This window comes from Panthera tigris, chromosome B4, assembly GCF_018350195.1.
Source record: "Panthera tigris isolate Pti1 chromosome B4, P.tigris_Pti1_mat1.1, whole genome shotgun sequence".
In the NCBI taxonomy this organism is placed as follows: Eukaryota; Metazoa; Chordata; class Mammalia; order Carnivora; family Felidae; genus Panthera; species Panthera tigris.
In genome coordinates, this window is record NC_056666.1 from 120,570,806 (window position 1) to 120,598,721 (window position 27,916).

Genomic DNA, 27,916 nt, shown 5'->3' on the forward strand with positions numbered 1-27,916 from the left:
GTCATGCTCTCAGGATTCCTGCTTTACATAAAGGGATCTCTCCAACCCCAGCCACAAAGATGTTTTAGAAGATGTGTGTATTAGGGTTGTGTTTTTGTTTAAGGAAATGGAAAATGGGCATTTTGTTTTGTTGTTTCCCAGAAGCTCGCATAGTACCTGATGTATCCAGGCATCCAGGATACCATGTGTTATTTGAGTAATGAATGAGCAAAACATGGCACTTAGGAAACTGCCAGTCCTATTAGAAGTCTAGTAGAATGATAGTAGTTAACATATAGTTTCTATTATATGCCAGACCCTGTTCTAAGTGCTTTAACTTATAAACATTGTTTTGTTTTTGTTTTTGTTTTTGTTTTTTACTTTTCTTAACCCTTGCAACAACCCTACGAGGTAGGTATAACTATTAATAGGAACTATTATTATATCCACTCTACAGATGGAACAATAGAGACTAATAACAACTAACTTACCCAAGATTGCTAGTTTACAGTTGGTGCAGCTGACTGAGTTAAGCTCAGACAGTCTGGGACTGGAGTTAGTGCTCCTAATCAGTAAGCAATACTGCCTCACGAGAATAGTAGAAGCAACGTTCCCACTTATACTGGACCCTTCTTACAAAGAGATGCTTGAACATATGTATAGCCATGTGTGTTTTAGTAAATATAAACCTACATCCCATGCAAGTAGCACAATCTAAAATCCTGAACTCTCTTCTATCTAGTAAGGATCCAGAACTTAAATATATATGGTCCCTTTCAATTGGATTAGGAAGAAAAACCTCACAGTTCAAACCAAGCAATAGTCTGCAAATATATGCCTTTATATAACAACCCAGACATAAAAATTCACGAGCCAGATTTGGTTTGAGATCTTGAAGAATAATCATATTTAAGTTATGGAAGACCCAAGTCTGCTTTCCTAAGTGCAATCATTGGTTCAAACAGATCAAGTCTGATGAAGGAACACACAGAAAGAAGTCCAGGCCATTGCTATTTCTGGAAGCTCCCAACTCTATAAAAAAGTAAAGAAACGTAAACACATGGTTACTTGATGTGTAGGTTTTCTTAAATATTTATAAGTTAATAATTTAACAAGTTAATTTTTAAACAAAGCAAAATATGGAGAAGTTGTACTATTTAAAAAGCAATTAAAGCATTTGTAAAAAAAATTTTTTTTAATTTTTTTAACGTTTATTTTTGAGGGACAGAGAGAGACAGAGCATGTGTGGGGGAGGAGCAGAGAGAGAGGGAGACACAGAATCTGAAGCAAGTTCCAGGCTCAGAGCTGTCAGCACAGAGTCCGACACAGGCTCGAACCCACAATTTTAATTCAAAATATACTTGATAGGGACACAGGTTTAAAGTTGCTGAGAGATGTAATCTTGGTGAATATAGGTAAAATTTCATTTGGAGATCTTTTCTGAATGTCCTGGGCCAAATGGCCTTTTCAGTCCCTGTGGTAGACCCTGGTGGAATCTAAACTTTTTCCTTCCCTCCCTCCTTCCTTCCTTCCTTCCTTCCTTCCTTCCTTCCTTCCTTCCTTCCTTCCTTCCTTCAATTTATTTAACATTTCAAATGGTTAGGAAGTAAATGAACCAAGTAAGAAGATGGACAGAGATGTTTGTGTACTGTAACACTGTATGAAATAAGAAAATAGTGCTATAGAACCTAAATATTCATATCAATAGGGCACTGGCCTGGGGCGCCTGGGTGGCTCAGACTGTTAAGTGTCCGACTTTGGTTCAGGTCATGATCTCACGGCTCATGAGTTCAAGCCCCACATTGGGCTCTGTGCTAATGGCTCAGAGCCTGGAGCCTGCTTCAGATTCTGTGTCTTCTTGTGTCTCTCTGCTCATGCTCTGTCTCTCTCTCTCTCAAAAATAAATAAATATTTTAAAAATTTAAACAAATAGGGCATTGGCATTTTAAATATTGGTCGTTCACAGGATTTTCTTTCCTTCTAACACTATAATTTCTCTTTAGGAAATCCCAAATACTTTCGTATCTCAATTTTCACATCTCAATATATGCTTATGGCTCTAAATTTAAATCTTCAGCCCCTGCCTCCTCCCTGAGCATTCCACACCCAACCACCTAAAGGACACCCCACACCCAACATGACTAACTTTATTTGGTAGCCCACTTGATGAAACCAGAGTCATTCAAAAAGACATCAAATACTTTCTTCTGCATCCTAACGGTTCTCAAATCCATCCCTCTCCTCTTCATCTCTATATTTTTGCCTTAGTTCCATCTCTGGTTATCTTCCACCCGACTTTCACCTTCTAACTCCAATCTTACTTAGGGTGACTAGGTATTGCAAACTGAAATACCAACAGGCAACAGATAACTTAAGTGAATATAACAGGTCAGGTATAGATATTTTGGTGTGGTGGCATCCTGAAGAACACATGCTTTATCTAGAACACTTCCAGTTCTTTAAGTGCAGTACTTGAGTTGCTAGATTTAGCAAATAAAATTCAAGACTCCCATGCAATATTTGGGATGTACTTATACTAAAAAATTAGCCATTATTTAGCTGAAATTCAAATTTACTTGTGTGTCTTGTCTTTTATCCAATAACCCTATCTAGACTTTTCTTCAGAGTAAGAGGGAGGACAAAAGAGATGACTGATGAGGTAGCTAACATATAGTGGGGTTGGAAATTTAGGTTTTGGGTTCAAGAAGATCTAGTTAGTCCCAGGAGATAGAAAAGTCAAAGAAGGCAGGAGCTAATAAAAGTGTTAGAAGTCTGTGGAGTGGATAACGATTGGATCGCTCATCTGTTGGGGGATGAACTGTGTTTCCCCCCAAAATATGTTCAAGTCCTAAGCCGCAATACTTGTGAATGTGACCGTATTTGCAACTAGGGTCTTTGCAAATATAATTAAGTTAACATGAAGTCATAATGGATTAGGGTGGGCCCTAATGCAATGACTGGTATCCTTATAAGAGGGAAATCTGAACACAGAGACAGAGGGGAAAACCCCATGGAAAAACATAGGCAGAGACTGGAGTGATACTACTACAAACCAAACAATGCTAAGTATTGCTGGTCACCACCAGGAAGAGGTAAGGAAGGATTCTTCTCTAGGGCCTTCAGAGAGAGCATGGCCCTGTTGACACCTTGATCTTGGACTTCTAGCCTCCAGACTGTGGGAGAGTAAATTTGTTGTGTTAAGCCATGTAGTTTGTGGTGATTTGTTACAGTTGCCCTAAGTAATGAAACAGCCTACTCCTTTCCCTTCATAACCCACATGGTTACAGAGGACACTTTTGGCAGCAATGTTGGTATGGGACTGGTCTGAAGCAGGGACAACAGGAGTAAAACCAGTGACTACAGCTGAGCTAGTGTCCCTCCCCCTGGTCTGGTACTGTGAGATTTTGGTCATTCTCTGGTAACTGGACGTCAACTATGTAAACTTAGGAACCTATCTGTTGGTCTTGCTAAAGTCTACAGACTCATAGTCAGTCACTCTGCAGAGATAGAACCAGCCCTGATAATAAGTGAGACACTGGTTCCAGTTTGTCCTTGTGGCCCATCGCACACCTTTGCACTTGGGTTTCTAAGAAGACCATCTGCGCTTATAAAAAAATTCCTACTTCTCACTTAAACTAGCTCAAGCTGGCTTCACTGAAGTTCTCTTTGTTACCTGCTACCGAAGACCCATCCCGCACAGTTTATGATTCTCTGTGAGGAATGGGAAAAAGTCCATTCAGGTACTAGTTTTCTAGTTTGTTGCAAAATGTAACAAAATGCCACAAACTGGGTGAGGTTAGAGGTCCAAAATCAAGGTGTTGGCAAGGATGATTCCTTCTGAGAGCCTTGAGGGAAGGATCTATTCCAGGCTTCTCTCCTTGGCTTGTAGATGGCCATTTTCATGTTCATTTGGCATTCTCTCCATGTGTCTGTCTCCAAATTTCCAAGCTTTTTATAAGGACATCAGCCATATTGGATTAGAGTCTCCCCTAATGATCTCATTTTAGCTTGATCACCTCAATTTGACCAGCAATGCAGCAGGAAGCCCATCTGAGACTAGAAGTCCTAAGATATATGCAAAAACTTACTAAGTTACTTTATACCCAGTGGCCAAAGAACAGGTTATTCTTGGCAATAGCCCCACCTTGTTTTCAGAATATGGCTTAGATTCAAAGAAAACTGTGCCAACTCTAATTTCACTAAAGACTTGAGCACAGAAACTTGGTTTAATCCTCTTTGCTTCTCTCACCATCCACTGAAACTTCAGTGCTCTCAAACTAACCCCTCAGACCTAAGAGGCTGGATTTCTAAATTCATAGTTTCACTTTGCTTTGGTCACCATCTTTAATTTTTAAACTTTAACATTCAAATAAAGGTATCAATAAAGGAAAATCCAGTCTGATGTTCATATAGGACTTTGCAAATTACTTTCAGGACCAAGGGTACAAGGGGGTCCCTAGTCCAGGATCTATTTTGCATGGGTTGAAACAACAAAACTTACAGTCCCAAGGTTTTTTTGTGCGTATTCATTTTAAATGTTCTCACAGATTGCTACATTTCTAAGAAATTTCTATTACTCAAGAAATATTCACAGAAAAATAGCTAAATAGCTTTAACAGAAAAATAACTATTAAAAATAGCTAAAAAAATAGCTAAAGCCTTATAAATGCCTTCAAAGGGCTTCCAAATATCTTGGCAGGCTCTCTAAGATTCAAAATCTGGTTCTCAAATTTTAGGTTCATAACCCTACCTAGAAAAAACTCACGCTCACCAGTTGATAAAAGATTGATGTGTAAACCAGGATGTCATGGTACTTACCCATGTTGGGGCATAGACATTTTAGGGAAGAGCGTATTCATGTTTCCTATTCAAGAAAGCCCCTTTATTGGATTTAAGCAGGTGGATTCAAGCAGCACCAGGCATGCACTATGATGGACACAGGAGTGTATCATCCTATCTCCCCTCCCGTTGCATTCCCTCAGCTGCAGAGGCTATGATGGCTAATATCCACACTAGCCTCAGCTGAAGACCGCCTCTGCATTCAAGATCATGCCCCTTCTCAAGGCAGCCTGCACATTTTGACCGAAAAGCCTTGGTGAAAAGGCTTGGTCTCGTGCTCCAATTCATGACAACCGAGGACAATTTTGTAAGGCCAATTCTGCTCCAAAGGGATTAGCTTAGGCCTTTGTTGTGGCAGCCTTATTTCCCAACCTTTTCCTCTGGCACATTGTTGCTTCATTCATTACTCCATATGTATTGCCTGACAGCTCTCCCCAGTTTATTTCCTGCACGTAAAACTCCATTTCAGAGTCTGCTTCCCAGGGAACCTGATCTGCAAATATGCATAACTGGAGATGCCTATACTATCTTTTTTTTTTAACCAAAGATAAGAAGGGCAACAAATACAATAGTCATACAGCAGCTATTTACTTGGCAGGACCTAGACTAGCGCCTTGGGATAAAAAGATGAATGAGGTTACCAGTAGATACTTTAACATACTTACTTAGCCACAGGGTAGAGATGCCTTACTTAGCCACAGGGTAGGAAGTTCCAGGTAGAATCAAGGAAGGTTTCCTGGAGATGATGCCCCATCTGACTCTGGAGGGATAAGTTAAGAGTTTGCCAAGGGAAGGAAGATAAGAAAACATTCTATCTAGATAGAGGGAAGCATCTGTGGTCAGGGTGGTCACAATTACTACTAAATTCATCAGAACATGGAGTTGGCCAGAAGAAGTTTTACGCCACCAAATTCAACTCATTCAGCAAACCAGTCACAATTATAAACAGAGGTGGTGGTTGGCAGGGTGGGTGGAGTAGCACCATACTATTCTCAGTTCTGAGGTCTTAAATTTTAGAGTTTAAAGAAGAGAGTGGAGATAAAGAGTAGTAGTATTAGCATCCAAAATGTGACCTCTCCACTGGGTTCTCTCTTTGGACACTGTAGGGAAGGACATCCCTCTATCAAGCATGCACAAGATTTTCCCTTGAGCCACCTATTAATCTGTACACATCTTCAGCAACTGGGCAATCCCTTCCCTCTAGATGCCTTCTCTCTTTTCTTCCAAGGCCTCATCATTCTTCTTGCCCCTCTGTCCTACCCTAAGGCTTTGCTGATTCTTTCTAGCCTATGATTTATGTGACTACTAAACTGGGGTCATCAATATTATCCTTGGTGGAGCCAGTGGCAGTTTTTAAATACGTTGAGAGAAGAGGCTTCAAGTGCTGTGCTTAGGTGAAGGAGAAGAAGGAAACAGCCCTCTCATTCTCAGCCTCTGAGTGAAACATTTACAATCTAATCCAATCACCTGCTTATGTTGGCCATTTCCTATAATATACATCAAATGCTCTGGTATGCAAATGGTCTGAATTTTTCCTCCTCTTTGTAGCAAAGACTCTCTCTCCCCTTTTCAAAATCCTAGTTTGGAAAGAACCCTCAAAGAGGAATAGACAGGCACCCCATTCCAAGAACAGAGATCTTGATACATAAAATGACACTCAGAGATACCCCAACAAATAAGTGAGAAGCAAAGGTTCAAACCCTGATCTGTCCAAAGCCCATGGATGTTCCACACTGTTCGCGGAATGAGCATTTTCTACATGCCAGTCCAATGTGAGCTGTTTTACGCTGGTCATCTCATCTAATTCTCCCAAGAACACTATGAAGGAGATATAAACTCATGGGCAATGCTTTTCAAACAATTCCACCAAAATGCCCTCAACATGCAGAGGAGAGCCAGCTCTCATCCTTATGTGACCCAGAGATGTATTGTGAGCAGATGCTGTTGTGTGCCCTTGTTTCCTATACAATTTCATTAAAAATGAAGGCTTCAACTCCATAAAATGTTTAATTTTAAAAAGTGATGTCCTTGCCCCTTAAATTCTCAAGTGAAATTGACATTCCATAAACATTTCCCTGTTTATGTTGTGGCTTCCTTCACCTTGCTTCTAGTAAGTGGAAATCTTAAAGTCATCAGCATTAAGTTTGTCTTACCATGGTTTGTGTCAGCAAAGAGCAGGATGTAAGTTGCATGGGAAGAGAAACATTTCCTGTCTTGTTTACCACAGTATCCCCAGCACAAAAAGCAGTACCTGGAACATAGTAGGGGTTCAAACAGTACTTGTTAGAACGACAGTAGGAGGCAATCACTGGAATGTAGGCTTTTGATCAGTAGAAGGATCATTCTCTTAATCCTCATCTTCATTAGGAACTGAGGAACAATCTTGACAACTGCATACTGTGCAAATATTATATGTATTGTATAGGAAGATAGGAATAGTGTGCAACTTCCCTAAATTAGGGAAATAGCTCCTCTTATAACAAGATTTTATTTTGATTCTTTTTTTTTTCAATGAGAGGGATATTGAGAGCACAAGAGATAGCAGAGGGATCAATAGATCCCACTCTACCTTGGTTCCAAACGAAATGCCTCAGTAAGTAATATACCAATGGTTACCTGTACTGCTTCCATCCCTCAGTCAGGGACAAGATTTCTCAACCATCCAAACAGTAGACTGGCTGCCTGTTTGTGTCAATCCAGTAATTTTTTCTAACAAGATGGATCATAGAGGTATTTTTCCCCCTTTTATTATCTTCTTTAGGGCAGAATTTATGGGTCTATAACGTCTGTTGTGATCTGAGTATTTGTATCCCCCCCCCCAATTTATATGTTGAAGCCCTAACCCCCAATATAATGGCATTAGAAAATGGGCCTTTGGAGGTAATTAAGTTGAGCTGAGGTCATGAGGATAAAGCCCCCACTGTAGGATTCATGTACTTATAAGAAGAAGAAACCAGAGCTCTCTCTTGCCACCACATAAGGACACATCTAGAAGGTGGCCATGTGCAAACAGAAACAGAGTTCTTACCAGGAACTAAACTGGCTGGCATCCCAATCTCAGACTTCAACTCTTCAGATATGTGAGAAAAATAAGTGTCTGTTGTTTAAGGTACCCAGTCAGTCTATGGGATTTTGTTATAGCAGCCCAAGCTAAGACAATATCCAATCATAAATTTCTTTTGCCTTGTTTTAAATCAAAGGGATAGGCTTCTTTCTAGTTTTTATAAAACTGTTGAAAGAAAACAAGCATGATTTCTAGATAAAGGGGCTTCGAGATAGGATTTGTAGATTTTACTTGTTTTCTTTCCTTGTAGTAGCTACACAGCCTTTCCCTGGGAAAGGGGCACCAAAATTTTGGTATAACTTACTTAATAGCAATAGACAATTGTCATAGTGTGTTAATCTCAACTTCTTCCCTTGACAAGGAAAAACTGTTACCTGACCTTGTCACAAAAAAGATTTTCCCAAGGATTTCCCATAATAATGATATTTTGTACTGAGAAAAGCAGTTTATGAAATTATATAATTATATTTTTAATAACATATATATTTATAGGCATAAAAAATGTTCTGGATGGATATACACGAGGGTGTTAATTGAAGTTATAACTACATACTGGAATTGTGTGTAATTTTTATTTTTTATATTTTTTCTTACCTATTATAATTCTCGCTTTGATATATCGCTTTTGTAAAAAGAAAAAAAATGTTTCAACTACTAAAATAATACAAGATTCAGAAAAGCTACATAAGTAGCTTTGGAGAGTACCAAAATTACACTTAGATTCTATGGCTTTCAGAAGGAAACAAGAAAATTAACATGCATTGGGTACTTGCTATGTGTCAGCAATTCTGCTGGTGGTGGTATTATTCCCATTTTACAGATGAGAAAACGAGGTTCAAGAGGGTTACATAAATAGTTTAAAGCACATACTGGTACAAAGCAAAACCAGAATTAAACCAGATTCATCTAATCCCAAGGCCACACTCTCTCCCCTTGACCAGACAGCTTCCAGCACTGCATGATGGAAAGCACCAGGCACCTAATTTTACTCATCACCACTCAGGCACCTTGTATACAATAGGCTGTAAATAATGGTTGTACCTAAGTTGCATCTGAGTCAAGTTCCTTTTTACAGCTCAGGGCAAGAGTGCCATGTGAGGCTCAAAGGCATCCACTCGCCCCTTTACTCACCCTCAGTAAAGACAAATAGCTATAAGAATCTTGTTACAGCTGCTGTGCAAAGTCCTGAGTCTTTTAAGAATAAACGTGGCTTTCATTCTCTCTGCTTGTGGTAAAAGCCCATTATTAGGGTGACTTACAGCCCTTTGATAATTCTGAGATACACGTGTTCTTAAGGGAAGCATCTCTACATCATGCTTGACTGACAATTGGCCTCTTAGTTTAACAACTGGCAAAACATCACAGCGTTGCCTCAATTGCCCTTTGTATCCTTGTCCTGTTGGATGTTTTGTTAAGCATTAATTTGACTGATTCCTCATCACACCAATGAGCTTTGGGCAATTTATTTATCATTTCTCCTTGCCATCACATCACTTCTGGGAAGAGCATAATTGCTAAATATTGTTTTCCCACCATTAAAATGAACATAGTAGCACACTGAACGTTGTACTTCATGGAATAAGTTTGGCAAAGTGGCAAATGATTGGTAAAAACCAATATTATAGGTGGAAGAAAGGCTAAGTATGAACAGAATGCAGTTGAGTGATGACACTTAGGGAGTGGAGGAAAATCATCTGGGATATGTGGTAATGGAGGGAAAGTTCCTGTCTTACAACAAGGACTATTTATCTAGTTATGAAGCTCTCATAATGGGCCAGCCCCTGGGCTAAGTGCTTTGCATATGTTATGTGATTCATTCCCACAAGCAGGAGCTGATCCAGGTTGTGTGAAGTTCTGAAGATTACACACTCTGCGGGGGAAGAGGGGAGGTGGGGGGGGGGGTCTTTTAGATTATAAAATTCAAAATACAACATGCCCAAGACTCCCTGTGAGGGGCCCATACAAGTGAGGTACCTCAATGCTTAAACTTTCTTAGCTTCCTGGTAAACCCACAAACCCTCTCAAGCATGTACTACCCATTCTACATACAAGGAAGCTCAGTACAGTTAAACATAACCCTGTCACAGAGCTCCCAAGTGGCAAAGCAAATATTCTAACCAGGCTTCCGAAATCCTTAAAAAATTATCCAAAACCACCAAATAGGCAATTCATGAGGACAAACACCCTTGAAACAACAGCACATGTGGATCTGAGAGCTTCCTGGCAGCGCCAGCCCCTGTTAGAGCCTGCAGGGCTTGGAGTTGCAGAAACTTGCCTCAATTCTGCAGGAATTTGCATCTTTCAGATCCATAGAATCTGTAAAGAAAGCCACTATTGAGGAGACAGAAAGACAGGTTTTAATGGTTCTGCTCATTGTGTCTACAAACCAAAAAGCAAAGGAGAAAAAAAATTATTTTTAAGCCACACATACTTAATTCAGCCAGATAAGAAGCTGTCCCAGAGAAGAAGCTACCAGGGTAGCTAGTTAACAGATGGGCTAGTTAACAGCTTGCAGGGCAGAGGGAGTCCCAGTTTGTAGTGTTTTCCAATGTCTACGGTGTCAACACTTCTATTATGACTGGTTTCAATTTATCCATTGTTTGGGTAACTATGGATAGTTTGTTTGGCTCGAAAAATTCCTGAATATTCAGCAATCAGTTCCTGCAAATAGGTATTAGCCATTCCAGCACATCACTGGCCAGAGATGTTTGACTCGGCTATGATGGTCACGGCCTCAAGTCCTTTGGTTTATATAAAGATTTTTCTTAAAATTCAGAGGCAAATATTCTTGGCCTTGGAATCTTGTCTAGTTGGCACAATGGGCAAAGGACTTGAGATTGTTAAATCTCAAGAATGTTAGAGAAATGAGTTAGGGGTTCTTGAGTCTACAGGGACTGTTTATAAAATCTTTCTGCATCATGTACTCAGCTACTGATATGGGTATGAACCCTCAGCCCCTGTCCTTCCCTACCACTAGCCCTGTTGACGCCCCTCAATCCTCTGCCCTCCCTCCACCTCATGAGCAACAGCCAAGGATAGGACAACTGGTAAAAGCAAAAAGGACTAGTCCAACCTCCTCATTTTACAGATAGGAAACTGAGGCCCAAGGAGAAGAAAAGTGACGAGTCATACAGAATTTTAAATACTCCAAGTGGGACTAAAAGCTAAGTCTTCTGCCTGTCTGTTGTTCTTTCTAACACCTTTCTGTTGAAGTAATTAAACCTTATGATAAACATTTCATGATGATATCTTCGAACTGCACCATATCTTCCAGATTAACTTTGTAGCAACATCAGGAAAGTGATAATTTGGCTGTTTTGGGCACTGACTCATTTCCTTTGTCTCTGCCTTTTTTTTTAGTTTTCTAGAGCTGAAAACACTCATCACTGCACAGGTAAGCTCAGGGCTACCTAATTCAAAGGCCAACAGAAATCAGAGCCTGAGATGGGGCTTGTGTGGAGGCAGTTTATTTGGGGCTATAATCTGGGGAAGAAGGGAGAATCAAGAAAGGTGTCTTATTAAGCTCCTGCAAACCCAGGAGGAGTTTTAAACAATACCTTCCAGAATTAGGGGGTTTCTACAACATGGGACTTTCAGTGCAAAAAAAACAGGAAAGTCCTGGGAAAATTAGGATGAGTTGGCCACCCTCAGAAATCATCTACCCAAAGCCAGAAGAGGGGAACATTTATTTACCAGCTACAGTCCTCTATTGGTTAAGTTGCCCTGTGAGACAGATGCCAACTTCCTTGCACTTGCCATGTTGCATACATGGAAGTCAAAACACATTTCTGCAGGTGTCCAAAGAAGAGGAGTAAGAGCAGCCCCAGGGCAGAACGAGATGCAGTACATCTGAGGTGAGGGACTAGAGGCTCACACCTCCGGTGGCTTGGTGCTGCAACAATGGCTGGAGTCAAGCTAGGCTGAGAGGATGCCAGGCAGCGTGCAAGGGGTGTCTGATGCAAAGCATGAAGGTGATGCAGACAGCCTTGGTCCTGAGCTGGCAGAAGTATCAAGTGACCCTCTGGGACCCAGGATATAGTGACTACTAAAGTTGCTCTGCAGCTTACCAGGCTGACCCTTCATGAATCTACCCATGACAAGATGTTGATCTTTACATGGTTTTCCTCCCTTCATCTCTCCCTTCCTCTCTTCCCTCCTTTGTCCCTTCCTCCTGCCACGCTTCTGTCATCACTTCTTTTCTTCTCCAATAAATATTTAGTGAGTACCTATAATATCCCAGGGACTATTAGGTACTTGAGATATAAAAATTAACTAAACACAACCCTTGCCCTCAAGAAGCATGTAGAGGAAGAACCACCAATCATAAAACAGGTAGTTAGAATACAATGCAACTCTGGTAGAGAAATGGGCAAGAGAAAAATGGGACAAAAAAACTTTGACACAGGAAGGAACATATATGGTTTATAATAATAGCAGATAATTTTGATGGGTGCTGACTGTGTTCCAGACAATGTTCTGAAGTCTTTCTAGTACCAACACATTTCATCCTTACAACAGCCCTAGGAAGGAGGGGCAATCATTACCCTGATTTAGAAATGAGAAAATTGGACTACTGAAACTTTTCCAAGGTTTAAGGCACAATGGCACACACTATAGCTGGTCATCAAAACCCATTTTCTTTCCTTCTAGGGTGCTCAGCTAGATCGCACTGTTCAGCCTCCGTTGCAGTGAGGTGTAGCCATGTGACTGAATTCCAACTAAAAGACATGTACTATTTCCAGGCCTGACCCATAAAAACCTTCCATGTATATCCTCCATATGCTTTTCCCCTTCTGGATATCTAGAAAGGATGACCTTGGAAAGCACATGTTGAAAGTGGTTGAGTCTCTATCAGTCTGGGTCCCTAAATAGAGCTGGGCTTGTCCCACTGATTATTCACCTGCTCAGCCCTGTTACTTGAACAAGAAATAAATTCTATTGTGTTTGAGCCATTATAGATCTTTGGGTCTTTTTGTTAACAGCAATAACTCCACCTACTTTATAAGTCTCTCTATTAATGCCATTAGTCTACTGTAGTTAATATAAGTACATATGAGAAAGTAGCAGAAAATTAGATTGAAAAGATAAATGAAGGGTGTCATGTAACATATAAAAAAGTCTCACCCTTTTTTTACTCTCAGAATTACGGAATAATTCTTTTAAGACAGAGCAGAAGAAAATAAAAGGGTAGATATAGTTCCAGTTGGGAAGAGAGGATAGTTGACGGAGGTCATGTCTAAAGTGCTCTTTTTTTTCTGAGCAATAAGAACAGTCATCTTCCTGAGGGCGTGCTAGCTGTGCCCGCGTGGAGGTGGGTTGTGAGGGAAGAGGCTGGGAGCTTGAGAAAAGTGGTGAAGATCAATAAGGTGAGATGCAGCAGTTAAAAGAGCAGACTTAGGAGCTTATATCCATCATGATCCTGTAAGGAAAACAGACATCACTGGTAGGCATTTCAAGTAGAGAGGTACTTAACACAGGAAATTAGGGGCTCGCAGGATGGGCAGGAAGTCTTGACAAGCTAAATTCAGGGAGCTCCCCACTAGCTTTCAGCTTCCTTGCCTCAGAGCCAGAGAGCTACGACCACCCAACCCAGAAGCCTGCAAGAAACCACTGACAACTTCATATACCTCTACAGAGCCAGGCTGGTGAAATGGCAGAGAAATGTGGCAACTGAAAAAAAAAAAACCTCACATTTGGGAGGTCCATTTTTGTGTTTTATAAATGTAACTGCAATTCTTTAAAACGTACTCCATCAAGACATGTGATATATGTCCCTTCCCCTAGAAATAGAATAGGCTTATGACTGCTTAAGCCAGCAGAATAGGATGGAAATGAAGCTATGTGACTTCTAAGATTAGTTTATAAAAGGCCTTGAAGATTCCTGTTTTGCTTCCTGAGAAGAGTCATGCTAGGAGCCCTGAGCTGCCATGTAAGAAGTCTGACTACTCCAGGCCACTCTGCTGTCTGGAAGCACAAGCCACATAGAGAGGTTTATAAGAGGAGGCAGGAAGGTCAGAGAAGGCAGCGAGGCCATGGTAGCAGAGGGACAGAAGATGTAATGATAAAAGTAGAGGTTGGAGTGATATGGGCCATAAGCCAAGGAATGCTGGCAGCCTCAAAAAGCTGGAAAAAGACGAAGAAGTAGGTTGTCCCCTGGAGCCTCCAGAAAGAACGCAGCCTGGCTGACCCATTTTAGACTTCTGGCCCCCAGAACATACATTGCTTTAAGGTATTACGTTTAAGGTAATATGTTGCATCAATAACAAACTAATACAATGCCTGACGCTAAATACACTCTCAGTAAATATTTCTTAGTAAATAAACAGATGAATAAGGCTATAAGCATCTCTTCTCATAAACACATGGAATTGTACTTCCACATAATTTTAAAAGAATAATTTATTGTCTGATATCTAAATATTAGGAGGTATGATATTCTCAGTTCCCCTAAACTCCTAAACCCAGACTAAATGTAGGCAGGAATGAGTCAAATAGAAAGTATTGTGTTTTAAGAAAATTTACTGAACACTTACTATGTGCTTTATTTACTGTCTTTCACTTAATCCTCACAAGAACCCTACAAGGTATGTACTACTAGATCATCCACAGAGGCATTAAATAATTTGTCAAAGGTCTCATAGCTCACAAGTGATAAGGCAAGGATTAGAACCAGGCTGACTGACTCCAAAGTTCAAGTATGCAGACTTTATAGTACATTGCCGTGGTGTGGGAAAAGAATAGCACAAGATGATGGAAAGCCTAGTGTACCGGGAGTCTCCAGATTAGGGTCCAGACTTTCCCCTGTGTGACCCTGGGTGAGAAGGTGAGGTGATGATTGAAATAAAGGTCGGAGTGATGGTCTTAATTCGGGGTCTGGTTTCTTCTTCTGAAAAATAAGGAGGTTGGGCCAGATGACCTTTAAAGTCTCCTTTAGAACAGGGTTTCTGTATGCATTTCCAAGTTAAAGAAAAATCACACATGCTGAGTGAAATAAGGACAGGGTAGCAGCATACACTGCTTGATGTGCTGAAGGAATCTGTTTCCCTTGGTGAACATCTGGTTAAGTTGCGGTATCCATCTGCTTATGTTATCTCCTTACCACCATGGTTTTATAAAGGGAACAAAGATGAGTATGGTAGACTGATTACAAAAACGGCCTAATTCTTCACTCCTCTCTGTAGCTATGCACTTTGCAACGGAAATTTGCAGTTCTTCCCATTAAGAAATGGAAACCATTTCCCCACCCTTTGAAGGTGGTCTGCTTCTGTGACTTGCTCTGCTTAGCAGAATAGCAGAAGTAGTGGTGTGACAGATCTGAGCCTGGGCTTCGCACTCTTCCAGGCTCTCTCAGGACTCTACCTGGTCTCAGGTTAGCCTGCTGGATGATGAAAGACCACGGTGAAGCAGAACCAAGCCATCCGAGTCAAAGCCATGCTAGATTAGCCAGCCCCTGACCAGGCTGTCAGCAGACCACAGATGCCTGAACAAGCCCAGCCAAGATCAGCCAAGACCAACCCAGAACAGCAGAACACCTAGCCAACTATAGACTTGTTGGATGCCACTATGGCTGGGTTTTTTCCCCCGCTGAAGCTTTATTGTGGCAATAGATAATTAACATTGTTAGCTTTCAAGCAAAGCAGAAAATATGGTAAATGAATTATGCCTGTATTCATCAGAATAATCCATCAGGAAAATTAATCTAGGTTGCAAGTGACAGAAATCTGACCTAGACTTGCTTACACACACAAGGGATTTATTGGATTATGTTACTGAAAAGTCCAAAGATGGACACAGCTATATCTAGATGCACCAAATTTGTCATTGGGAACTTGATTCCTTCCATCTCTTGGTTCTACTCTTGTCTGTCTTAGCTTCGTGTTCATGCAAATACTCCCTCATGGGGCAAGATGGCCACCAGCAGCTTCCAGCTTAACTCTGTTGTATTCATTGTTAAGTAGAAAGAGGATCTCTGTTCCCCAATAATTCATGTAAAAGTCTTAGGGACAACTTTCACTGGACTGACTAGAATCACACACCTACCCCTGTTTTTTCAAGGAGATATCCTGGGCCTAGGCTTGGGTCATGCAGCCAACCCCAGAGAAAGGGGATGGCTGGTATGGAAACCACACAGACTAAGAACAAACAGAGGGGGTTCCCTAAAGGAAAATTAAAGTAGTGCTATCAAAAGAATGGGCAGTAAATGAAAACAATATATGATTTCTATACTCTTCAATATTACTAATGAATTAGAAAAGAGAGTGATGACTTCTTAGCATTGATTCTTCCGCAGAACAGCAAGTGGTTCACCCTTACCCAGAAAAACATTTCAACATTAATGTCAAAGTAGCTATTACTATATGCAGTTCTTCCTCCACCCCACCCAAATTTTTGTCAAAATCAAATTTTGATCACATCTACCACGTAAGTAGATAATAAGATCAAATGCCCATACACATGACAGGAAGGTTTTGTGACAGTCCTAGAAGCTATGAGGTATCTGAACTTGATCTCAAAGATTCTTGAAGTGTACCCATAATCTTCCTGAATCATAAAATTGGTTCCAAGTCCTAATTAGAGACATAGCATAGTGCAGTGGTTAAGAGCACAGATTCTGAATACAGTCTGCACATGTTTGGGTCCCTGCTCTTATTGCTTTATGACACTATGTGACTTCGGGGAAGTTCCCTAGTCTTTCTGTGCCTGTTTTCTCATCAGTATGTAGAGATTATAGAATTTACCTTGTAGGAAGAGTAAATGAGTCATAATGTACAAAGAACTTGGAACAGTATCTGGTATGTGGTAAGAGCTTAAAGTGTCAGCTATTAATCATCTGGGAGGATGCATGTGGAAACAAGTCCTTTGAACCTGGGGTAAGAAAGTGTGGTACCATAAATCAAAGATGTATGACCTTGGCTGAGTCACTTATCGTCTCTGGGATTATTTTACTTCTTCATTTACAATATGATGGAAATTATATCTACCTTGCTTACCTCACAGGGCTGCCACAGGATCAGAGGAGATGATGAGTTCTAACTACTTTGAAAACTCCAAGTCCCTTATTAATATTAATCATCGCCATCCAGATTATCTGATTTGTGTGTTAGCAGAGAAGTTTTTCATCTGATGCTGCTCTGAGTAAGGAATCATTAGGAAAGAAAATCTTTTGCTGAAATAAAATAATGGACTCCTCAACCAAACCCAGTTCAAAAGTCAACAGGACTATTATGTGATTTGAAATATCCACTGCCACCTTGATGCTTAACATGAAGTAAAGTTGATTGTAATGGAAAGGGTATTAAAAAATTGGGGGCCAGGACATCTGGATTTTAGTTCCTGGTTCTGCTGTTAACTTACTGTATCATCTTGGGTGAGTCATTTTATTTCTCTGAAGTTCTCTAGTCTGTAAAATGAGGCATGTTTGCTATACTATGACTGCATGGTTCTTGTGACAGAGAAGTTCCTAGGCATTAGGGTTCTGATTGTTTCTAGGTAGAGGATTACTCATCATTAGTGTTAAATGAATCTGAATCTCTGGAAATCTCTGAATCTCTGGAAAATACATCTTCCCAGATGGCATTGTATTATAAATACAATATTTGGTTAAGAGAATATACCTAAGAGTATATGTTGAAACCACAATGTCTTTGTCTCTGGAATTCCCCACGAATACAAGCACAGACCAACTTATAAATGCTCCAGAACAGCAGTCTTCCTTTCTTCAGTCCTACAAGGCATCTGGAAATGTCCTCTTCCATGGACCCTCTCCCATTGTGCTTGCCTTGGGACTCTGTCAGGTCTTCTAAGAGGCTCTTTCAGCAATTTCCTACTATAGTCTACAAGGCCCTATGCAGAGGCACCTGGGTGGCTCATTCAGTTAAGCATCTGACTTCAGCCCAGGTCATGATCTCACAGTTTGTGAGCATGAGCCCCACTTCAGGTAAGCCTGCTTCTCTCTCCCTCCCCCTCGTTCACTTGCACCCTGTCTCTCCCAAAACAAAAAGGCCCTATGCAATCTGCTCCCCAACACCAACCTGACTTCTTTTCCTCCTTATTCACTGTGTACCAGACAAGTGGGGCTTCTGGCTAGTCCTGGACCAGATCAGAGTTTAATCCTGCCTCAGTGCCTTTGCACTGACTGTCCTTCTACCTGAAATTATCTTCACCTAACTAGCCCCATGGATCCTTCCCTCACTTCCTTCCTTCAGGTTTCTGCTTCCCTAACCACCTCATGTAACATAGCAAACCTTCCCCCACTTTGCTCTGATGTTCCTTAAATTAGGTACCAGCTAAGATGTGATAACCAAAAAATCCAAAAATGATGTGGCTCATATTAGATAGAGGTTTATTTCCTTCTCATGTAAAGTCAAGAATTGAACAGTCTAAAGCTGGGACTCTGCTATCTTCCTCACTTGGCTTCCAAGGATGGTTCAGTCAATGCTATTTCCCAGCCAGTGGGAAAGAGAAAGAGAGGTTCCAAGGCAAGTAGCTTTACCCTTCAGCAAATGACCTGCAAGTTACATGAAATGCTTCCACTCATAATCCACTGGCCTGATCTTGGTCACAAAGTTTTACCCACGTGCAAAATGGGGAGGAAATGTATGGCCACATCACTAGCTAAAACTTGAGGTAGGGGTTCTTCTTCTAAAAGATGAAAAAGAAAAACTTCTGTGAAACAAGTGAAAAGTTTCTGCCACACTCTATTCACTTACTATATTTATCTCTATACCACCTACTGCAATCTAATGGCCTATAGATTTACATGTTTGTTTTTGTCTCCCCACACTAGAATATGAGCCCCATAAAGTTAGGGAACTTTTTTTTACTGCTGTATCTCCAACCCTTAGATAAGTGCCTAACAGTAGGCACTCAATAAAGACTTACCTAGTGAGTAAATTATTTTTTCCTCTTCTGTTGTTAGGCACTCATTTCTCTGTGATTTACTTTGGATCTCACAGATCCTAATTTTCCTGGTTTCTAGTATTGACATTCTGGTCCTACTTCCTCTTGGAACTCCCAGTATTTAAGAACAGGGTGTCATCCTTCTAGATCCCATATTAGGTAGCCATAATGCTTAGCAGAGGACTTTTGGTTTAGAAGGAGGAGTTAAGAGGAAGTGCTATTTTTAAAAATTAATTGGCTTTATTCTTTATTTTTTAACTTTTTAATGTTTATTTATTATTGAGAGACAGATTGAGACAGAGCATGAGCATGGGAGGGGCAGAGAGAGGGGGAGACACAGAATCCAAAGCAGGCTCCAGGCTCTGAGCTGTCAGCACAGACCCCAACGCGGAGCTCGAACTCACAAACCACAAGATCATGACCTGAGCTGAAGTTGGATGCTTAACCGAATGAGCCACCCAGGTGCCCCTGGCTTTATTCTTGAGGCAGTTATAAGTTTGCAGAAAAATTGGACAGAAAGTACAGAGAATTCCCACATACCTACTTTCTGTCCTCATACGATTTCTCCCATTATGAGTGTCTTGCCTTAGTGTGGTGTATTTGTTATGAGGAATGTCCCAATGGTGATATATCATTATTAACTAAACTCTGAGTTTACTTTAAGGTTCACTCCTTGGTTGCATAGTTCTATGGGTATAATGCCATGTACTCAGCATTACAGCATCATACAGAATAATTTCATTGCCCTAAAAATCCCTTGCACTCCATCTATTTCTTCTCTCCCTATCTTTCTCCAAGTTCTTGGCAAGCACTGATCTGTGTACTACCTTTCTACTTTTGCTTTTTTCCAGAACAACACATAGTTGGAGTCATATAGTATGTTGTCTTTTCAAATTGGCTTCTTTCACTTAGCAATATGCATTTATGCTTCTTCCATGTTTTTTCATAACCTGATAGCTCATCTCTTTTTATTGATGAATAACATTCTATTATATGGATGTACTATGGTTTGTGTATCATTCACTTATTTTTTTTTAAACATTTATTTATTTTTGAGACAGAGAGAGAGCATGAACAGGGGAGGGTCAGAGAAAGACGGAGACACAGAATCTGAAACAGGCTCCAGGCTCTGAGCTGTCAGCACAGAGCCCGACACGGGGCTCGAACCCACGGACCGCGAGATCATGACCTGAGCCGAAGTCGGACACCCAACTGACTGAGCCACCCAGGCGCCCCTCATTCACTTATTAAAGGACATCTTGGGGTGCCTGGGTGGCGCAGTCGGTTAAGCATCCGACTTCAGCCAGGTCACGATCTTGCGGTCCGTGAGTTCGAGCCCCACGTCAGGCTCTGGGCTGATGGCTCGGAGCCTGGAGCCTGTTTCCGATTCTGTGTCTCCCTCTCTCTCTGCCCCTCCCCCGTTCATGCTCTGTCTCTCTCTGTCCCAAAAAAAAATAAATAAAAAACGTTGAAAAAAAAAATTAAAAAAAAATTTAAAGGACATCTTAATTCTTCCAAGTTTTGGCAATTATGAATAAAGCTGCTATAAACATCCATGTGTTGGTTTTTGTGTGGACATAAGTTTTCAATTCATTAACTTAAATAAGAGTGACTGCTGGGCCATATAAGCCTTAGTTTAGCTTTGTAAGAAATAGGTAACTGTCTTCCAAAATGGCTGTCCCAGGGCACCTAGTTGGCTGAGTCCATACAGCATGGGCCTCTTGATCTCAGGGCTGTAGGTTCAAGCCCCATGTTGGGTATAGAGATTACTTTAAAATAAACAAATAAATAAATAAATAATCAATCTCCAAAATGGTTGTCCCATGTTGGATTCCCACCATCAATGAATGAGAGTTCTTGTTGCTCCAGACCCTCTCCAGCACTTGATGTTGTCACTACTTTGGAACTTAGCCATTCTATAGGTGTGTAGTGGTATGTCACTATTTGATTTGCAATTCTTCAACGACATACAATGTTGAGCATCTTTTCATATGTTTATTTGCCATCTGTGTATCTTCTTTGGTGAGGTGTCTATTCAAAGCTTTTGCTTATTTTTTTAATTGTGTTTTCTAATTGTTGAGTTTTAAAAGTTCTTTGCATATTTTTGATACAAGTCTTTATTCAGATACGTGTTTTGCAAATATTTTTTCCAATTCTTTGGCTTGTCTTTTCATCCTCTTCAGATACATTTTTAAGTGTATCTTTTAAAGTATTCCATCATAAGGATGCCTGGGTAGCTCAGTTGAGCGTCCAACTCTTGATTTCGGTTCAGGTCACGATCTCACAGTTAATGGGATCGAGACCCACGTTGTGCTCTGTGCTGACAGCGCAGAGCCTGCATGGGATTCTCTCTCCCTCTGCCCCTCCCCTGCTTGCACGCACACTGTCTCTGTCAAAAAATAAATAAATAAACTCAAAAAAAAATTAAGTATTTGGGGCGCATGGGTGGCTCAGTCGGCTAAGCGCCTGACTTCGGCTCAGGTCATGATCTCAGGTTTGTGGGTTCGAGCCCCTCATCAAGCTCTGTGCTGACAACTCAGAGCCTGGAGGCTGCATCAGATTCTGTGCCTCCCTCTCTTTCTGCCCCTCCTTCACTCATACTCTGTCTCTCTCTCTCTCTCAAGAACATTAAAAATTATTTTAAAAATTATTCTATCATCTAGATGAAAGAGTGGCATATGAAAAACTAAGAAGTGTCCCTTCCTCTGCCTCCCCTTACTAATATTTGAAAACTTACCATTTTATATATGTAAGGAATTCTGGAAGCAACTCTATTAATTCTTTGACTTCACATGATACAACACTTAAATCATGAATATGTACATTACTTCTTTTGACATAGGGTTAATTTTACAAAGTCACACAGTGGAGGGAACTTCCCAAAATTAGAACCCAGGTTTTCTGACCCCTGGCCTGATATTCTTTCTTATCCATCACACTGACTCCTCTCATCCACACTTTTTTGATTCTTATTCCTCATATAAAAATTTGTTTTGAGAGGAAAGCTTAAGTTTCCAGCCTTGTTTATCAGCAACACAAAAATTTTATATTAGCTATACAAGTATTATTTTGATTTCCAGCGTCAGAGCCCAACTGAAATGGCCTTAGGCATAGAAGGGCAAAATAATCAAGTAAGGTAACTGAAAAATCTGAGGACTGGATGGATCCAGTGGCTGGGAGTAATTAATCTCTTGATCTCTTTCTCCATCTCCCCTCCTCCTTCCCCTCCCCCTCCCTTTTTTTCTCTCAGCTCTGTTTTCCTTTGCAAAAACTTCATTTTCAAGCCAACTTCTCCTGGCAATGACAACGGCCACCAATAGCTTCAGGCTCCTATTATCTTGACTCATCCAAGAAAAAGAAGCTCCTCTTTCCTTATAGCTCTAGCCAAAATTCCAGATAGGGCTCTTAGCCCAGCTTGGGACACATGCTCAACTCTGAACCAGTTACTTGGCCAAAGAAATACAGCCTAGGACACAGGCCTTTCCTGTTACCTAACCTGAACCTCAGACACCAAGAGTGAGGTATGTGCTAAGGTTCTAGGTGCTTTAGCATACATTTGGTCATGTGATTCCCAAATTAGAGCCTGCATCAGAATCATCTGGCAGGCTTGTGATCACAGGAACCCCACCTCCAGAGCTTCTGATTCAGTAGTTTTGTGGTGGTGTTATGCCCAGAATTCGTGATCCCCAAAGACCACCAGGGAGCCGAGTCCGATGCAAAAGCAAAAGAGCCTTTATTCGAGCTAGCTCGAGCTCAATCCCCTACCTGCACCGACGCAGCGGTGAGATACCAGGAAGAGAGAGCGAGTTTCAAAAGGACAAAGGTTTTATTGGGGCCTAGGGGCAGTTGGTGAGGTAATGGCTATGGCCTCAGCCGATTGGTTGGGGAAGGGTCCTGGGGAAGGGTCCTGGGGAAGGGTCCGAGTCCTGTTAGGCAGGTGAGGGTTACTCAAGGGGAGGAGGTGTGGTCAAGGTGAAGGACCCAGAACAAGATGGAGTCGGCCTGCATAGGCCCGCCCTTTCAGTGGGGCCTGAGAATTTGCATTTCTAACAAGTTTCCATTGGGTGCTGATGCCACTGGTAGGGGGATCACACTTTGAAAACCAGATTACGAAGTCATTGATTCTTCATAACAAACCCATGAGGGGCACCTGAATTGGGTCAGTAAAGTAAGGCCCACACAGTAGTGGCAGAGCAAGAGAGGCTGAAGTCCTGACAGCAGAGTCCAAGCTCATCCCACCTCTCATTCAAAGAAGCAACTGCGATATAAAACAACCAAGACAAAAACCATTTTGATGCAAAGATATAACCCAAGGGGAGAGTGGGCAAAGGAAAAGGAGAAATACATCCAAATTATGAGACTCCTGATCCTTCCTAAAGAAGATGTCAGTGATCTAGTTAAGGATAGAAATATAGAGTAGAAATCATGGGGGTGCCTGGGTGGCTCAGTCAGCTAAGTGTCTGGCTCTTGATTTAGGCTCAGGTCATGATCTCACAGTTCGTGAATTCGAGCCCCATGTCAGCTCTGTGATAACAGTGCAGAGACTGCTTGGGATTCATTCATTCTCTCTTTCTCTCTCTCTCTCTCTCTTTCTTTTCCCGCCCCCACCCTGCTCACACTCTTTCTCAAAATAAATAAGTAAACATTTAAAAACAAAGAGTGGAAATCATGAAAATAAGTATGTAAAAATATGCAGATGTTTAAATTGTTCAAAAGGCAGGTTAACTTAGGTTATCCTCTGGTATCTTTAACAAGAAAATAAGGAATTTAATGTTCATGACAGAAATGCAAATGGTGAGTGGAAATGAGGAAGGAAAACAAGCTGAAAATTGACAGCAATGGTGTGTATACACAAGTGCATGTGTGCATATGTGTATGTGCGTGTGTTTCTGAGTATGGTGAAGGGTGTTACAAATATTCTAACACCAACTGAGAACTACACCAACTCCCCTGTAAAAAGTTGAGTAACTCACTGTATTCAACAAGAAAAACCAGCAGCAGCAACAACAACCTATCTGCAAGAGGTATGTTTAAAATCGAAGATAATAATAGACTTACCCTGAAGAGTCTAATGCAGAGGCTGCAAACTGAAATGCCCATGGGGTCAGGTGAACAACTTAAACCAGTTATGGGCCAGGGGAGGAGTAGCTGGGACAGAGGCAAAGGGGCTGCCACTATTCAGTTCCAGTTGACTGTTGCTTTTCTGAATGTGGGTGACTTTGTGGATTTTTTAAAGACAAGATGGAAATCTGGATTTTCATCTAAAATCTCCAGATTTTTGACAAACTAAAATATTTTAAGAATACTGTAAACAAAAAAATATAGTGGGCTACACTGGGCTTGTGAAACCCACTAATCTGCAATTTCAGGTCTGATGTCTCTGATGCCTGAGCTTTAAACAAAGGAAAGAGGAAAAGAAGGTCAGTGGTCCCAGTGCCAAAAAGTGGTCACATAATTGAAAAAGAAATAATAATGATAATAATAAAAATTATTATTATTAATGTTTGTGTAGCTCTGTATAGGCTACAGGAGACTTTGACCAGCTTTACATCAAGGATCTCCTTACCAACCAGGCAGTAAAAAAGCAGATTGGGTTATTATGCTTAATTTATTTTTTTATTTTTATTTTTTGATAGAGAGAGGGCCACAAGTGAGCGAGGGGCAGAAAGAGAGAGGGAGAGAGAGAGGGAATTCCTCGGAGCCTAAAGCAGGACTCTTGAGCTCACCAGATGTAGGACTTGTGCTCACCCAATGGGAGGTTTGAACTCATAAACCATGAGATCATGACCTGGGCTGCAGTCAGATGCTTAACTGACAGAGCCACCTAGGTGCCCCTATTAAAGATGCACCCAGGTGTTTATTTTAAAGATGAGGAAACTGAGGCTGAGTGATTAAATCACTAGTCCAATTATCAGCTAATACATGGAAAATCCCATACCTGGGACCCAGCTGTTCTTCTGGATCTAGCTTCCATGCTTTGGATGCATTCTGATTGCCACACAACTGTGAACAGTAAATAATTCTCTCAAGAATGGAATAATCTTTGACTTTCTTTTGAGGGGGATTTAGGGGGAGAGGAGCAGAGAGAGAGAGAGAGAGAGAGAGAGAGAGAGAGAATCTCAAGCATGCTCTACACTCACTGCATAGCCCAAGGTGGGGCTCAATACCAGAACCCTGGGATCATGACCTGAGTTGAAATCAAGAGTCTGGTGCTCAACCAACTGAGCCACCCAAGCACCCCAAGAGTGGAATGATCTTTGGATTAGCTTACCCTACTGCTTACAAGTCACTAAAAGATCCTCCTTGGTCCACTCCTTCTCTTTCACTTCACTCCCCTTTGTTCATTCGAGATCTCACTTCCTTTGTCCCTTGTTGAGTGAGGATCATCTCTGGTTTGATATATTTCACCTATTGAACCCCTTTCTAGACAAGACCATGCCACCAGGCAGACCTACCCCCTTCCAGACCATCACATACAATACCTGAGCTAATTTTTCAGCAGCCTGTGTGACTATTGTCCCCACTTTATAGATCAGGAACCTGAAGCTCTCATGACCTCTGAGTTTTACACTCTCCCTTACATTTTCCTTTTATTAGCCCAAGGATGATAGGGATGATGTCAATGCCCAGTGCTAACTTGACAGGGTGTGGCTTAGGATGAGGAATTAAAAATAAGCAAATTTATACTCAACCATTTTAAATCATTTCATATACTATTCCCTCCATTTTATACTGTTTCCTTTACCCAGATAACACCATTCATGTCCATGCTCCTCCTTTGCCTGGCTAACTTCTATTCACCTTCTGGGTCTCAGCTTAGATGTCACTTCTACCCAAAGGCCTTCTCTGAGCTCCACTTCCATGTATAGGCCGGGTAAACTCCTCATGTAATTATATAGTCCCCTGGGCTTGAAACTGCAGTGTGCTAGGCAATAAGGAAACAAAGATTAAAAGGTGAAACTCCAAGAGCTCCTGATCAAGCTTGAGAAGGAAGGAATGAAGGAATTATGTTTCCTGACTGGGATAAGTGGATCAGACAGAAAAATATTAGGGGGAAAAAAAAGAGGATTACATGGGGTATTCAATGTCTCTGCACAGAGGGAAAAGGCTGGGGGCATGGAGGTACTCATAAAAACAGAGGTGTTTGGGGCGCCTGGGTGGCTCAGTTGGCTAAGCATCCAACTTCGGCTCAGGTCATGATCTCATGGTTTGTGAGTTTGAGCCCTGCAACAGGCTCTGTGCTGACAGTTCAGAGACTGGAGCCTGCTTCAGATTCTGTCTCTCTCTCTCTCTGCCCCTCCCCTGCTCTCTCTCTCTCTTTCTCTCAAAAACAAATAAACATTAAAAAAAAAAAAGAGGTGTTTTTTGTGGCTACTTCAGATATTCCACAGAAACTCAGAAACCTGGCTTTGAGAGAGACCTTAAAAATCATGTGGTATAACCCATATCCAATGCAGAAGTTCTATTACTCTGGAGTTTGTCAGGGTTAAATAAAGTATTGTACGTTTTGTTAATTCAACAGACATTCATTAAACAACTCTTAAGTTCAAGAGATACACTGGCAATGTAAAGTTGAAAAAGTGCATGGGTTCTGCCCTGAAAAAACTTGTTAGGTAGCTACATACTAGAGAATTAATGGTCACTTATTTATCCATTCAGCAAATATTTGTTCCATTTTCTATATGCCAATACGATAACTTGAAAGATTGGGATTATCATCATCTCCGTGTAATAAATCAGAAAGTTGGGTCTCAGATAGGTTAAGTAATTTATCAAAGGTTGCACAGTATCTGGTACCATCCTAAGTGCTTCTCACCCATTAGCTTATTTATTCTGCACAACAGCCCCCTAGGAAATAAGTGCTTTTGTTACCTTCATTTTCCATTTAAGGAAATTATGCTCAGAGATCTTCCCCAAAGTCACACCCCCAATAAATGGCAGAGCTAGGACTCAAACTCAGGCAATCTGGTTCCAGCATCCGTGCTCTTTAATCATCATATTATATACATAAGTTATTCAACCAGAGCTGTCAATACAAGCATACCTCAGAGCTATTGCAAGTTCAGTTCCAGATTATCCCAATAATACAAATATTGCAATAAAGTGAGTCAAATGAATGGGAAAAAAAATCTTGTCGTTTGCAACAACATGGATGAGCTAGAGAGTATTATGCTAAGCGAAATAAGTCAAAGACAAATACCATATGCTGTCACTCATATGTGGAAGATATAAAACAAATGAGCTAAGGGAAAAAAAAATAGAGAGGCGAACCAAAAAACAGACTCTTAACTATACAGAACAAACTGATGATTACCAGAGAGGAGGTGGGGGTGGGATGGGTTGAATAGGTGATGGGGATTAAGGAGTGCACCTGTGATGAGCACCGGGTGATGTATGCCAGTGTTGAATCACCATATGGTACACTTGAAACTAATATAACACTGTATGTTAATTAACTGGAATTTAAATAAAAACTTTAAAAAATACTTTACTGACAAAAAAATGCTAACCATCATTTGAGGTTTCAGCAAGTCATAATCTCTGATCACAGATAACTATAAGAAATATAATAGTAATGAAACAGTTTGAAAAATTGCCAGAATTACCAAAATATGACACAGAGACATAAAGTGAGTAAATGCTGTTGAGAAAATGGTACTGATAGATTTGCCCTATGCAAGGTTGCCACAAACCTTCAATTGGCAAAAAATAAAACAAAGCAAAACAAAACAATGCAATATCTGTGAAACACAATAAAAATGAAGCATGATAAAATAAGGTATGCCTGTACTGGAGAATCATATAATGAGTAACAATGCAATATATAACTTGCAACTGTAAGTTCTTTTAGTGTCCTTGATTTTCATTTTTCTCTCCATTCCTTATTGTCCCATTAACTCCACCATCAAAAATAAACAACAGAGAAAGAAAAGGACACAATTATCTGGGGTGATTTTAGCAATGGCTGGGAATATTGCTTAGAGTGGGGGCTCTTACCTTCAGGGGACTGAAGACTTCTAATTTTCTGCAATCATCTACACACTTCAGTGTGAATGAGCTTATCTGCTTTTTTCTAAGGAGAAAGTCTGCAGCTTTCACAGAATTCCTTAAGAGACTTGTGATGCATTAAGGCGA

The 27,916-nt window shown here is 40.8% G+C and overlaps 1 long non-coding RNA gene across 1 annotated transcript; it reads right to left on the reverse strand.

Moving 5' to 3' along the window:
* Positions 1–837: 837 nt before the first annotated feature.
* LOC122240143 lies at positions 838–27,916 on the reverse strand. The gene is made up of 4 exons (XR_006219499.1): positions 27,779–27,916; positions 6,972–7,069; positions 5,484–5,578; positions 838–1,011 (listed from the first exon to the last, which is right to left on the reverse strand). It is a non-coding gene; the product is annotated as an uncharacterized LOC122240143 (long non-coding RNA).